Source organism: Equus caballus, chromosome 20, assembly GCF_041296265.1.
Source record: "Equus caballus isolate H_3958 breed thoroughbred chromosome 20, TB-T2T, whole genome shotgun sequence".
Lineage (NCBI taxonomy): Eukaryota > Metazoa > Chordata > Mammalia > Perissodactyla > Equidae > Equus > Equus caballus.
The window spans coordinates 10,828,624-10,844,517 of NC_091703.1; positions in this window are offsets into that span (position 1 = coordinate 10,828,624).

Genomic DNA, 15,894 nt, shown 5'->3' on the forward strand with positions numbered 1-15,894 from the left:
TATTCCGTATTCAAGCATGATTTTTGGAAAAGATTTTCTTGTATCCATTAACTTACCTGGCACTTTCGTTGAAAATCAAATGGCTGTATCTACTTGGACCTAATTCTGGCTTCTTAATTCTTGTTGATTTATGTTTTTGTTACTTAGCCCATTTCCATGCTGTCCTCTACTGGAGCTTTAGAATAAGTCTTGAAATCAGATAGTATAATTCCTCTAATTTTATTCTTCATTTTCAAGATTGACTATTCTATTCCAGATATTTTGCATTTCTATATCAATTTTTAAATTAATTAGTCAATTTCTACAAAAATCCTTCTAAAATAACAAAAGAAAGTTATGATGAAGACTTCATTGAATCTATAGATCAACCAGGGTAAAATTGGCATTTTAACAACATTGATAATTCTAGTCCCTGAACACTATATGTCTCTCCATTTATTTCGTCTTTTATACTTTTTCTCTGTTCATGTTTTACAGCTTTCATTCAGAGATGTTGCATGTGCTTTGTTATAGTTATTCCTAAATATTTTATGAATTTGACCTTGTTGTAAATTTATTTTTAAAATGTTCATTTCCAAAATATTTGCTGCCACTATATATCAATATAATCTATTTTTATTCATTAACGTTATGCCCTGTGATATACTAAATTCATCAATTAGTTTTTAAAGACATTTTATAGATTTCTTAGGATGTTCTGCATCAACAATCATGTCATCTGCAAATGGAGAGAGTTTTATTTCTTTCTCTATCATCTTTATACCTTTGGCTTATTTACTTATTTATTACAATGGCTAGAACATTTGGTTAAATACTGAATAAAAATGGTGAAAGTGTTCATCCTTTCCTCATTCCCAAGCTTAGAGGAAATTTGTGCAATGATTCACTATGTTACCTGGAGGTCTTTTACACATGCTTTTTTTTAGGGGCGGGGGGCATCCCTCATGGCCAAGTGGTTAAGTTCGAACTCTCCACTTCGGTGGCCCAGGGTTTTACCAGTTCGGATCCTGGGCACAGACATGGCACTGCTCATCAAACCATGCTGAGGCGGAGTCCCACATGCCACAACTAGAAGGACCCACAACTAAAAATATACAACTATGTACTGGGGGGATTTGGGGAGATAAAGGAAAAATGAAATCTTAAAAAAAAATTTAGGAAATTCTCTTTTATTCCTATTTTATGGAGAGTTTTTAATGTGATTAGGAGTTGAATTTTATCAAATATTCTTTTACATTTAGTGAAACAGTCAAATGATTATTCTTCTTTATTCTGATAATATGGTGAATTATATTGATTAATTTTGATTTTACACAAACCTAGCTTTTTTGTAATAAACTCCACTTGGTTATGATGTATTATCATGGATGGATTCAATTTAATAATATTTCATTGGGGGCTAGGTTCCTGAGGGTTAGCCGCCTATAGTTTTCTTTTCTTGTAGTGTCTTTTTCAAGTTTTGGTATTAGACTTATTCCTTTATCACAAAAGAAGTTGAGAAGTAATTGATCTTTTTCAGTTGTGTGAAAGCATTTAAGATTGGTACTCTCTCAATGCTTGATAGAATTCCCCCATGAAGGTGTCTGGCCCTTTGTGGGGTATGTGCGTGCGTGTGTGTGTGTGTGTGTGTGTAGATTTCATGAAGTTGTTCAAAATATTACTTTATAATTATTTAATATTATTTATGCTATAATTATTTATAATTATTATTTTATAATTATCTATAATTATAATTGCTTATAATATCTGTAGGATCTGTAGAGAAATCCCTCTTACATCCCTGATAGTGGTAATTTGTGCCTTCTCCTTTTTATGTTTTGAACAATTTGCTAGGGATTTATCAAGTGTGTTGATATTTTTGAAGTATCACTTGGGCTTTGTTAGTTTTCTCCTTGTTCTGTTTTCTGCTTATTGAATTCTCCTCTTATCTATATTACTTAGGATTTACATTGCTCTTCTTTTTCTAGCTACTTAAGATGAACCTTAGGTCATGAATTTTAGGCTTTTCTTCTTTTCAAGCTATAAACTGTCTTCTAAACATTTCTTTAACCTCATCCTTTGATGTTCTATTTTCAATACCATTTAATTAAAGATGGTTCTAACGTCACTGTGATTTTGTCTTTGAACCATGAATTATTGAGAATCATGCTGTTTAATTTCCAAATATTTGTGGTTTTCTAGATATCTTATTGTTTCTGGATTTTAGTTTAATTTCATTTTTGTTAGAAAACATACTCTCTGTGATGTCAGCCATTCTGAATAAATCCCGGCTTGTTTATGATTCAGCATACAATCTATCTCAATGAATGTACTGGGTGTATTTGAAAAGTGAAGCTTGTTGCTCTAGTTCAGATCATCTGTGCTTTATTGACTTTTCTTTGATCTAGTTTGTCTAGCAACTGCTGAGAACATGGTCTTAAAATCTCCAACTATGATTGTGGAATTGTCTACATCTCCTTTTAGTTATGGCCATGTTTGCTTCATCTATTTAAAAGCTTTCATTAAGCATTTATGATTGTTATATCCCCGATGAACTGATCCTTTTGTTATTATGAAATATCTCATTTCTTCTCTTGTTGCAACTTTACCTCCAGTCACTATCATTTGATATTGACATAGCCACTGCAGCTTCTTGTTCTTACCATTTGCCTGGTGTAAAGTTTTCCATCCATATGGCTTCAACCTATCTGTGTTTTTATACATTGGTGCATCTTTGTAGACAGTACATAGTTGGAACAGGCTTTTTTAACCATTCTAGTAATTTCTGCTATTTAATTGAGATTCATTATATTAGTAGTTAATATAATTATTCATATTTTGGATTTAAATCTGGCATTTTCTATATGACCCCTCTGTTTTTGTTCTCCTATTACTTTTTTCTGACTTCTTTTGGATTACTTGAATGCTTCTGTAGAAATCAATTTTATATTATCTAATGGTTTTTAGATATACCTCTTAGTATTATTCTTATTGTGGTAGATCTAGGGATTATAATATGCTTCTTAACATTCATGGTCTGCTTAGAGTTAACCTTGTGCTACCTCATAGTCTGTAGAGAACCTGCAGCTGTACAGGTGCATTTTCCCACCCCCTCTCCTTTTTTAATTTTTTTTTTTTGACGAAGATTAGCCCGGAACTAACATCTGCTACCAATCCTCCTCTTTTTTGCTGAGGAAGACTGGCCCTGAGCTGACATTCATGCCCATCTTCCTCTACTTTATATGTGAGACGCCTGCCCCAGAATGGCTTGCCAGCAGTGCATAGGTCCCCATCCAGGGTCCAAACCAGCAAACCCCAGACAGCCGAAGTGGAACGTATGAACTTAGCAGCTGCACCACAAGGCCAGCTCCCCCAACTCCTTTTTTTATGCTACAGTTATCCTAAGTATTATGATTATTATGAGCTCTGAGATAGAATATTAGAATTTCTGCTTTAAACAATCATACCTACCATTTAAATAAATTGAGAGGAAATGCGTCTTGAATTTGTCCAGACACTTTGACATTTGCTTTCCCTTCATGTAGATTTGAGTCATTCTGGTATAATCTCTTTTCACCTTAAAGAACTTCCTTTAGCATTTGTTAGAGTGCAAGTTTTCTGGCACCTAATTATTTTAGTTTTTTTATGTGAAAATGTCTTCAGGTCACTTTCCCTCTTGAAGGATAATTTCACTGGGTGTAAAATTCTGAATGATTTTTCTTTTTTATTCCTAGGTGCTTTAAGGGTGTTGTTCTGTTATCTTTTGGCTTCCATATTGTTTAATTAGTAGTTAATAATATTTTGAATTACTATTTCCCTGTATATAATGTCCCATTTTTCTCTGACTGTTTTCAGGATTTTCTCTTAATTTTAATTTTTCAACATTTTATTTGGGATGTGCTTAGTGGTAGTTTCTATATTTATCTTGTTTGAGATTTGCTGAGATTCCTGAATCTGCAAAATCAGGTCATTCTCCAAATTGGGGAAACTTGTCTTCTAATTCCGTTATCCGGGCATTCCTGAGTTTGTATTCCTTGATTAGCCCTTCTCTTCGGAGTAGATTATGTTTTTCTTCTTAGTTTTTAGATAATTTTGGATTTTATACAGTTGTATCCTAGGCATTTTAATTATTTTATATTTCTCCAAAGGTGGTATTTGTTTGTTTGTTTGTTTAAACAGGCATTTTACTAACTTGGACTCAAACTGCAAACTCTTTAGATTTTTTCTTTTCAGTGTGCCCTGTATTGGACTCGCTGGAGCCTGTCAGGTTAAAGCTGTTAAAAAAAAAAAAAAATCAGCCTGTGCTTTTCCCTTCTTCCATGTGTTGACTCCCCTCCAGAGTCCACCCCTTTTTTCACTATCCCGTGCTTTTAGGTAATTGGTGTTTTGGGCTTTTTTCATATTTTTCCAGAGTTTATTGTTATAATCTGCAAGAGGGCCTAACTGTTAGGCACTCACTTGGCCATCCTATAAACAAATCTCTGATTATAGATTTGAGTCAGAAATATCTGAGTTCAAATCTCACCCCTGCATCGTAGACGAGTGCTTTGGGTAAGCTACTGAAATTTCCAGTTTTCTTATCTGCAAAATGAGAATATTAGTGTTTATTCCAACAGTTGTGGTGAAGGTAAAATAATGTGGCTAATAAAAAACATGTAAATTAGTGATTGCTATATAATAGGTACTCAGTAATCAGTAGTTTTATCATTATTACTGTAGTTGATGGCTCTTTTGAATTAACTCTCCATCCTAAATATTCTCTTCAAAGTGTATCTCCTTTGACCAGTCCCAATCCTATTTTACAGATGTATACTGTGAATACTGCAGGTTTATCACGCTCATTGCATTAGTGTCTGTCTTCAACTATCACTTTCCTCTTACAAGCATTTGACAAACAGTAGTTTTCCAGTTGGTTAATTTTAATGAATATTGCAAAGAGCATAGATCCACATCTCTCCCATTTTCCACTCCCTCTTATTGTCTTACTTTTGAGAGAGGAGCATGATGAGAGATAGAGGAGCATCTTCCAAGTCTGGAGAATAAACACAATAGACGTTCCAGCTTCAGAACAATTTACTTAGGAAATCATTGCTATCGTATCTCTAACATGTTCTCTTTCGTCATAATGAGTAATAACGTTAATTTCTTCTGAGAGAAGTTCATTCTAGTCCCTTTCATTGCTGGGCATACCTTTAATTCATTTTCTGAGAGAAACTAAGTCTACAATTTTGTACTTAAATATATAAGTAGTTTGTCTTTCTAGATTTTTACAGCATAGCATCAAAATTGGAAAGACGTTAAGAAGAATCAGGAATTTATTATTCATTCACTTAAAGAGAAGGTATATTGAAATATATCTTGCCATTTTTTTTTTTTTTTACCAAGAGATATTTTATGGTATTTATTGAGCACCCAGCCTATTTTAGGCTCTGGGAATACAAGTATTTATATTAGAGTGATGAAAAGAAAAAGATGAAAACTACAATAATATTAACTTTCAGTAAACATCTTTTATTGTGCTTGGCTTACCCTATCTATCTATCTATCTTTCTATCTATCCACTATTTTCTATGCTTATTTACTCTATATTTCTCATACTCACAACCCTCAAGGTAGGTATTATTTTCACCTAAGTTTTAAAGATGAGAAAACTGACATAAAGAAACTCATAAACTAGATGAAGACCACACAACTGAAGGTGGCGGTACTGAGATTTAACCCTCAAAAATCTATAATTTTGATCAATTTGATAAATCAAAATTTATGATTTGTCCCACAAAATTGAAATACCTCTTTTAAATTTCTGCTTTTACTCTACTACAGCCCTTTTCACATGGGTTTGTTACAGGAGCTTTTCTATGTTATGTTGCCTAGAAGTGAAAATTACTCTCTAAAGTGCAAAGGCATATAAAGGAAATATAAGGCACAATGGAATGTTTTTAAACCAAGTAGTGGAAGCTCTCATATCCACTTTTATGCTAACCATGTTATATCACATCGATGTGATTATATTTTAGGAAATTTAACGGTATCACAACACAATATAATTAAGTTCATAATAATGAAATCTCTTATAATAGATTCTGTGTTTTGTGTGTGTGTGCGTGAGAGAGAGAGACACACACAGGGGGCAAGACAAAGAGAGAACAAGGCTTGGAAATTCCCCTGAACAAGAATAAAATTTTTAAATTTGATTTTTTCATATTCCCATGATATTCTGTTACAGCAATCCATATAGGTTCTTTTGTACCTAGAGCATGGGTCGCATGCTGAGTACATAATGTACCTAGCATATATCTAGTTTCCATTTTTATAAAACTAAGGAAGTTTCTATTAAATATAACTAAGAAAAATAACTGGTTTAGTGATAGATATAGGGAAAGCCAGATAGTTATTAAATCTCTATTGTTTCCCCACATAATACATCTGATATTATTTTAACTAGAAGAAAACATCCAAATCTTTAAAAAATTTTCCCCACTTGATATTCTCTTTGCAATCAGAAAAGGGAACGTGATTAGAGCAGTGCAATCACTTGGAATGGAATTCTGTAAGACTCTGTTCCTATGTTAAGGACATAAAACGGGCTCAAATTTTTAGGGTAAATAAGTTCTTAAAACCTAGCAAAGCTTATGGGAACATAAATTATAATTAAATTTCTGTCTAGTCCTCATTGATTTCTTCCCAAATATATTAAAGAAAATGGTTTTAAAAAGTAATTCCTCTCTGCTCTTCCAAAAAATAATTCAAAAACAAAATGAGGACCAATTTCAGAAACTTTGAGACAAATTAAATGAACTCCTGATTGGTTGCTAATAATAAAAATTAACCAAAAGCAACTATTTAGAGTTTCTAGATTCTGTTCAAGATCTTGTAATCCTAAAACTAGAATAGGATTTGGGTGATATGGACCAACATCACCTTCAGTTCTAAAAGGCAATTGTAATAAAAAATCATAAACTTTTCTCTTTAATTCCCTTCTCTGTGAATTTCTGTATGTTCTATGAAATATGTTCATAGTTGAAAAGACTCATCATAAGGATTTCAAAGAGCTGTTGCAGGCATTGATTGCTTTAATATCGTTATTATTGGGAACTGACTAAGTCCCTTCTCTCTGAAAGAACTCCTGAGATGGACCCATGAAAGTGGTTTATTCAGTAATTCCATGGAGAAATTTGTGCTTTGAAAGGAAGTCAGGAGCATTCAGTGGCTGTGGTAGGTTTGGGATACACCATTCCTTGCAATTTAGGTTATAAAATTTGTATTATTAGACAGCCTATGCAATACCTTAGATTTTAAACATTCTTTTTAAATATAACTTTAAATATTGGTGAAACTCTTTTCCAATTTTTTTTTTTTTCCACTGAGCAACAGTCGTCCTGAGCTAACATCTGTGCCAATCCTCCTCTATTATTTTGTATGTGGGACACCTCCACAGTGTGCCTGGTGAATGGAGTTGGCCTGCCTGGGATCCGAACCGAGAACCCTGGCCGCTGAAGCAGAATGCACGGAACTTTAACCACTGGGCCACAGGGCCAGGCCCTCCAATTATTTTAAGCTGTAAATCAACTCTATAATAACAAATTTTTCATGGTTTGTGCCAGTTATGACTTTGTGTTGTCTCATCCGCAAATTTACCCTTCAATACCAGCTCTATGCAAATATACTGGATTAATTCTTTTTCCTATGCAGTGACCACTATGTATAGCTTGGTCAGAAGAGGGCACACTAAGGACATTGTAGAAGGGAGAGGGCTTTTCTTCCTGGTTCTGTTGGGCTTTGTTTTGCTTGTTCATGCTTCTGCTACATGGTTAGTCGATAGGGCATATGAGTGGAGACATCAGTTGGGGTACTGGCCCCAGCTTTGCCCTCAGAAGGACCATCCCTCACTGACTTCATAACCTTGGCCCGGGCTTGGAAATGACCTTGCTTTCTGCCCTCTCAATGCAGACACCACACACTCCAGGACTCCAGCTTGTAGCGGTATGCTAACTCCCTCTGAAAAAATACCCCCCAACCTTGACTTGCCTATACCGCTGAGAGTTGTATCAGCCTGTGCTCACTTGCAATCCAGCGATTTATTTTGTGTCCCTCGCAGAATGGATATCTTATACTCCTGGTCTTGCACTCACAACAGTGCCCCGACTCCCTTTCTATGGCTACCCTTGATCCTCAGCTTGCTTCTGCCCAGAAGATTTCCTTTTTGCTTATGCAATAACCGTGAACCAGTTCTGACCTGGGAAAACCTGTAAATTTCTCTGCCATCCAGTAGCCAGAAATCATACTTTCTTCAGTGAGGTCTGAGCCTCAGCCTGGGGAGGGGTCTCCACTTCCAACTTTGTCCTTCCTTGGGTACTCTTTCTTATCCCTAAGGAACCCTTTAGAGTTCTCTTTACATCTTTGTAGTAACTCTTCTATCATAGTTCTTCATAATCCTTCATAGTAAACCTCTTCTTTTCAAATTACTGAGTGATATATCTCTCCTGATTGGATCCTGACTAATAAATGTTCTAAAGAGATATCTAGCTCCTATTCCCTAGAAAGGCAACATACCATGGTGGACATAGCTCCTGTTTTGCCATCTACAGTTTACATACCGGATCTATCTCTTACAAGTAGAGTCACCTTTCATAGCCTCATCCTTACAACCCACAAAGGGGTGAAGATCAAACAATTTCATATATGTAGTGATTGTTATGTGGCATGTGCTAAATAAATGATAGGTGACATATTAGTTAAAAGTATTTAAATGTGAGCCAAATTGCAAGGATTAAAATGCTTGGTGAACATGATGTAATCTACACAGAATTTGAAACATATCATGATGTACATCCAAAAATAAATAAACAAAAAAAAGAGAAAAAAAAAAGAATTAAAAAGCTAAAGAGATCTTTGTATCATGAAGTTTATTAGTCTCCAAGCAGTATATTTTCCCTAACCACCATAACTACCATGGGTATGGGATTTCTCTTAAATTACAAACCTGCTAAAAGTTTATTATGACATTTTATGGATGCCAGCAGGGACTGAGTTGAAAAACAAATGATTCTGAAATTTTTTAGCCTTGGTAAGGATGTTAATGACAAGAAGGGAAGATATGAGAGTGTCAATCGAAAAATAGATGATTCTGGGAATTTTATGCTGTCCCTTGGATGAGGCCTGAAAAGTATTATTGGACAATCTTGGATGAAAATGACTATTACAAACAAAAATATCTTATAAACATAATTGACCAAACTTTGAAGAAGTCTCACAACTATTCACTGGAAGCTCTGCAATTAGAATCCTTCCTTCCTGAATCTCGTTCAATTTGTTCTTAGACTGACTTTGACAATAGAATGGTTATGCAATAGTGTAGACAATTAAGGATGATTATAATGTATTCCTCCTCTTGGATCCTCTTTTTGGAATAAATTACATTATGGTTGTAAACAACAGGTTATAGCTGAAGTCACATCTAGATAAAAGTACCGGGAAATCAGGTCCAAGAAAATGAGGAATCTACATTTTTTTAACCTGCTATTGAGTAGAACTGGAAGTGAGTTTATATAATCTAGAAATATGGATTACACAACATTTGACCAAATTAAATTTGGATAATTAGCTATCTTGTTAATTGAAATGCACTTATTTACTTTACTGCCAACAATTTTGGTTCCAGAATCTGTTAATCATGAATTTAGTGGTGGTCTTATTCAATATGATTCTATGATCTCTAATTTTCTTACCCTGTCTCCCAACTATACTGCCTTGAATGGCTGTACTAAAAATAAAAAGACCTAATATAGAACTTAGACTTATGATATAATACTTTTTCCACATGCAGAAACAGAGAAAAGAAATGATGACAATAACAATTTATGACTTGCAGAACACTTCCTGTCCATCAATGTATTATATATTTAATATGAGAAAAACATTTACCCAATAGAAGTTTTTGAACAAGACTGAAAAAATTATCAGGGAAAAAATTAAGGGGAATAAAACTGGATGGACAAGAAGAAAGACTAGATGACTCTCCTTTGATTTTGCTAAAAGTGAAGTTACGTGAATAAAGGAAGAGAACTTTGGGATGAAGGCCAACTACTCTTATGGTTATTAATCTGACATATTAAATATTGTGTGGGTGGCAGTCTGATACAGTGGACAGAATACAGACTTTAAAATAAGAAAGATCTGGGTTCAGCCTCTAGCTTACTAAATCTTAGTTTTTCATCTGTGCAATGGGGATAATATAAGCCTTGTAAGATTTTTCTGAAGATTAAATGAAATACCATAGGTTAAAATCTTCTATCACTTCTCCTCCAGCAGCTCATATGGAGGACATTATAGACACTAAATAAAAAAGAACAGTTAATAACATAGAGTAGAACATGAAATCTATGTTACATTTTATTGATTTCCAGATAAGAAGAAAAGCATAAAGTGAAGAATTACTATTATTAGAAATATTCATCTTTACACTAAACACACATGAATTTACTTTTTTTTTCTTCTTCTTCTCTACAAAGCCCCCCAGTACATAGTTGTGTATTCTGGTTGTAGGTGCTTCTGGTTGTGCTATGTGGGACACTGCCTCAGCATGGCTTGATGAGTGGTGCCATGTCCGTGCCCAGGATCCTAACCAGCGAAACCCTGGTTCACTGAAAAGGAGTGTGCGAACTTAACCACTGGGCCACAGGGCTGGCCCTGAATTTACTTTGTTAAGTTGTAAAGTGCTAGTAAAATATTAGTTTACATTATGATGAAGGTTAGAGAATATCGTCATTAGAATTCACCTGAAAATCCAAAACCAAAATATCAATGAAATGTCCATTACTCTAATCTATCTGTGGCTTTAAAAATAATGCAATAGCATGAGCATAAGTGTTACAATGTGTGGAATTATGTTGAGTGAACTAGATTTGCTTTAGGAATAAATCACTATGTAATGACTATCATTTCTTTTCTTTTAGTTGTTTTGAAATCATTTGAATCTTGAACAGGTACTTATGTATTAGAGACAGAGGAAATGGAATAGTCTTGATAACTCGTCTTCCTCAAATCCTAAAGCTCTTTTTAGTGTCTGTCTGACAAGACTTCAAAATTGTGCTTCAAATAGGGAATCCAGGGCTCATGAAAATCCTAGATTCATTCATTCATCCATTCAACAAATATTTGTTGACTATACCATGTGCCACATGTTGGAGATACATCACTGGCCAAAACCAAGTCTTTATCTGCATAGAGTTCGCATTCTAGTTGTGGGGGGTAAGAGGAGAGGGTGGGCAATGGGTCAAAGAAAATTCAAGATAAAGTTCTCTCAAGCATATGAACACTAGTAGGAGAGGCAGTTGAGCAGCAGTTTCACTTGATCAGAAGCTACTGACTGAAATAAAATCTCTTCAAATATGTAAGAACAAGGAAATACTGTTGCATCTTCTTGTTTCCATCTCTTAGGCTGATAAACCTAAGGCACACACTTAACATTGAAAAAGCCTCTTCACTGGAGAGTCTGTTTTCCTTTTCAGCCCCGCCCAGTCAAGATTCTAATAAATGTGTTACAGGATTACAAGAACATGTATTCTTGCTCGTATTTTCTTCCAATGATATGATAAAATAAGAAAGAATTGCCTATTACAATATGCATCGTTCAATCTGGGATGATATGTTACTGGCATTGAGGAGCCCTTTTGTTCATGATTAAATGTCTCTTTCTACACTGCAATACCTGGAAAAGGGTAGAAACTTTTAAGCAGCTTCGTGGCAAGATATACTTCAATATCTGTGCCCTAGGAATATTTGCATATTTTGCATTGCTAATTAAAATGCTGCTAAGAGAAGATTTCAATTTTAATAACACTTCAAATTTCATATAGGTATGCCTTGCATACAGTAAGAATCTGAAATATTTTAAGAGTGTTCACTAACAATATATTGTTAATGGAACAGTGGGAGAATATTGGGAAGATCAGGTTGACCATACAACCAGGTTATCACTTTCCTTCATTTTCAAGCCTAAAATAAAATCTATACCCAAGTACTTATCTGGAACTGAAGTCATTTGATGTGGAATTTCCTTTCACAGTCAAAATAGAATAAAAGATGATCATCCAGAGTAGTGTGAATGCAAGAAAGAGACTGAAGGAGATGACCTCATGTAAGCTACAGAGGTTCTATTCCAAGAATGTCAGCGAGGCTCATCATACTCGAGAGTGACAAGAGTTTAGTGCAGAGGGACAAGAAAAAAGCAAACCAAAATTTCAGTGTGTAATATATGTCACGATATGCATATCTACATAAAATCATATACACATTTGTGTAAAAAAATATTTTAAATAAAACAACAGACTTTCTTGTATTTTCATAGATCCTCTAAACAAAGTCTTGGCTATTGAAAAGCATACTATTCATGTTTATGCCAAAAGTCTTGTAGCTTTGCAAACTAGATTACCCTCCAGATTCAAGGACTCAAGTAAAACACTAACAAGGAATTAATTTTGTAAATAAAAACACTAAAATTTTAGGCTTGAATATCTTAATACTGTCACTCTCAAATGATTTGTGTATTTGAGAGTAACTTTGTCTATCTTTGGGTTAAAATTATCACTATTCCAAGATAATCAACTGAAATTTAAATAAAGAGACTGTCACAATGGATGTGATAATTTTTATTGTATTCTCTATTGAAACGTTGACATATTATTCGTAAGATTAGATAACCTTTAGCCACCCTGCATTTGGTTTTGTCACTTAAGTAGAATACTGTAAAACATTATAGTTTCGTATGACTTGCAAATTATATGTTAAGATTCATTCAAAATAGTGAAGCCTATTATTAGAACTGCGTGTCCCTTTTTAAAAGATTTTCCTCACCTGTACAACACAAACCACACCCGAGATGGGTTATTTCTGGATTTTTGGTTGAGCAATGACACAGACATTTTCTCTACCTGAGACATTTAAGCAGTCATAGCCATTTTCCTCTATTTTCATAATATCTGTGATATTTTGTGAAAGAAATTATTCATTCTCTGCCTTAGGTTATAAGTATATCCCAAGACGCTATCAAGTGCCTAGTAATTAGGTTGGTATTTCAAAATATTTTCTGATTTTGGAAAAAAAGGTTAATATATGTTGAAATCATAAAATAAATAAAATTGTAGCAAATTTTATTTTTTCCTGACTCATAAAAAAAAATTAAAAATACGTTCTCAAGGGAAAATAAAACACTAAGATGGAGCATAACAAAATCAAACTTAAGGTATTTCTTACATTAAGATTTATTTTGTACTTTTGGGGGAAAATGATTAAAATATATATATGTATTTATTATTTTTCAGACAGGCAAACCTAGGCTGCGATCATAAAGGAACCCTAAAATCTCAGTAGAATAAGACAGTGAACATTACCTCTTGCTCCCCTTGTCGTCAAATGTGGGTCTGGCAGCTTGCCTCACTGCTCTCCTCCCGGCAGCAACTCCGTTCTGCACTCCTTCCACGGTGTGGCTCAGCCATCACTGAATCCTTTCCTTCCAGCTTTGATGACTGCAGATAGAGATCATGGGAGATCATATTCAACACATGATACTTAGATCCAGAAGTGGTGTATGTCATTTATGTCCCTGTTCCATTCGGCTGAACTAGTGCCATGGTCCCAATCTAAATACAAGGTCAGCTGAGAAACTTAATTTTCCTGTGGCCCCAGGAAGAGGAAATAGGATTAGTGAGCACCTATTATATCTCTGCCAAAGTGCATATCATATTAAAAAATTCAAAAAGTAGTAATCTATTGCATACATTTAGTCTACTACAGAACCAAGTTCAGGTTATTTATGCTTCAAGAAAACTTCGATACATATAGAAAAATGGGAATATGAGTGTGCATGTGTGTGTGTGTATGCATTTCTAATCACGTTAGATTATGAGTAGATCTAATTTATTCTTTTAAAATTACTGTAAATTATTCCCTGTATCTATCACTTTTTCAAACTACAAACAGTGTTTATAGAAACATCCTTGAATGTATTTTTCCATGTAGATTTTCAAATGTATTTTTAGGTTTACTATCTTGATCTAATGACACGCCCATGTCAAAATTTTGTAGATACTGTTAATTTTCCTTACAAGCAAGTTACACCAATTAACATTCTCACCAATAATTCATGATGTGTGTATTTCCTCAAACTAGTCTAGATAATATATCATTCTATCAAACAGCTTCTATAACAGATAAAATTGTGTATTGGTATTTTTAGATTTTAATTAGCATTATAAAATTATGATCAATTTTAGCATACTTTCGTGTGTCCATTAACTATTGATCTCTTCTTAAAGATTAATCCATATGGTTTGCTTATTTTTCCATTAAGTTGTTGAACATTTCCTCATTGTTTGGTCCACCTTGTACATGTGTATTCTCTCTCATTCAACAGACACATACACACACATGTGCATGCACGTGTATATATACAACTGAATAATTTTATTCAATTGTTGATTAATTAATGATTTATAAATGACCTTTATTAAAAACTACCATTAACCTTTATGTGTCCTATGTGTAACAACTTTCCCATTTTGTTATTTTAGATATGATTTTATTTATGATTTCTTAACCTACAGAAATGTTTAATTGTTATGAGAATTTGTCAGTTTCCACCATACATCATTGAAATATTGTGATCTAATTAAAAAAACTTCTCTGCTCCAGGTTTATTCTTTGAGTAATACGTTTCCTTCTAGTACCTTTATGATTTGATATATTATTTTTAAATCTACTATGGAGACATTAAAACTATTACAGAATAAGGGAATTCTGGGAGTCATCTTTTCACAACTAACTTTAAGGCAATTTTTGTTATATTAAAAATATGTCCATCTGCATCTGGGTCTGTCTTGTCTTGCCTTTTATCAGCACTAAACTGTTTTAGCTATCATGGCTCTGGAATGTATTTAATGTTTGATAAGTGAGTCTGTTCACTAATCTTACTGTTTAGAATTTTGTTCACTATTCTTTAACATTTTTGTTTAAAAAAACACTAATGATAATTTTACTTAATTCCATTTACAAATTAAGTTGGGAATATTGTCTTTATGATCAAAGACTGTCACACATTTCATGTTGAAATTTTAGAAATAATGTTAAAATACACCATATTTTATTCAGCCTGAATGTAAATATTATACAAAGCTCATGCGTATGAAAATATTATTGCATTTTCAACTTCTATATCCTATCAATATTTCCATCCAAATATGTATTTACTTTTAAAGTCCAACTTCTTTTCTATTTCTTCAAACTGGCTATGTCTTTTATGATCGCTGTAGTAACTATTTTTTTCCAGTCTGGTAAGTATATCACAAATGATTCCTCCTATTTTTATTCTGTTGGGATAATGTAAAATTCCCTTTTCTTAAGACAGTTCATTTTTTCCTTTTCAGAATTTAAACATTTGTATACTTCTAAATTATATCTTCAGTTTGGTATTTCATGAATAAACTCATCTTTCATTTGCCTTCATTAAAGATTTGTCACAAATCACGTCTCTTCTGGTTGGTCCTCTCTGATAAGGGTACTGCAGAGTCAAGGCACTTCATTCTGTACATCAGGAAGGCCCCCTGTCTCCCTCAACTCTCCACGTCCTCTTCGTAGAAATTCTCCTCCCCATTTCCATCTTCCTCTTCCTTCTCTATCACCCAGTGAGAGAATTATGGGCTTAGTATTTGAAGCTACAAATTGATATCTGCACTTTAATTAGGGTATTCTTTCAAAAAATACGTGAAGAAAAATAAGAATGTCATAGATTTTCTTCTTTTTTTCTAAAGATTTTCTAAGAGTAGAGAGAAAAATATAATAGTTATTATAATAATATAAAAATACTCCTAAATACAAGAGTAAGGAGAGAAAAATAGGAGGTCTTTATGATAATAAGAC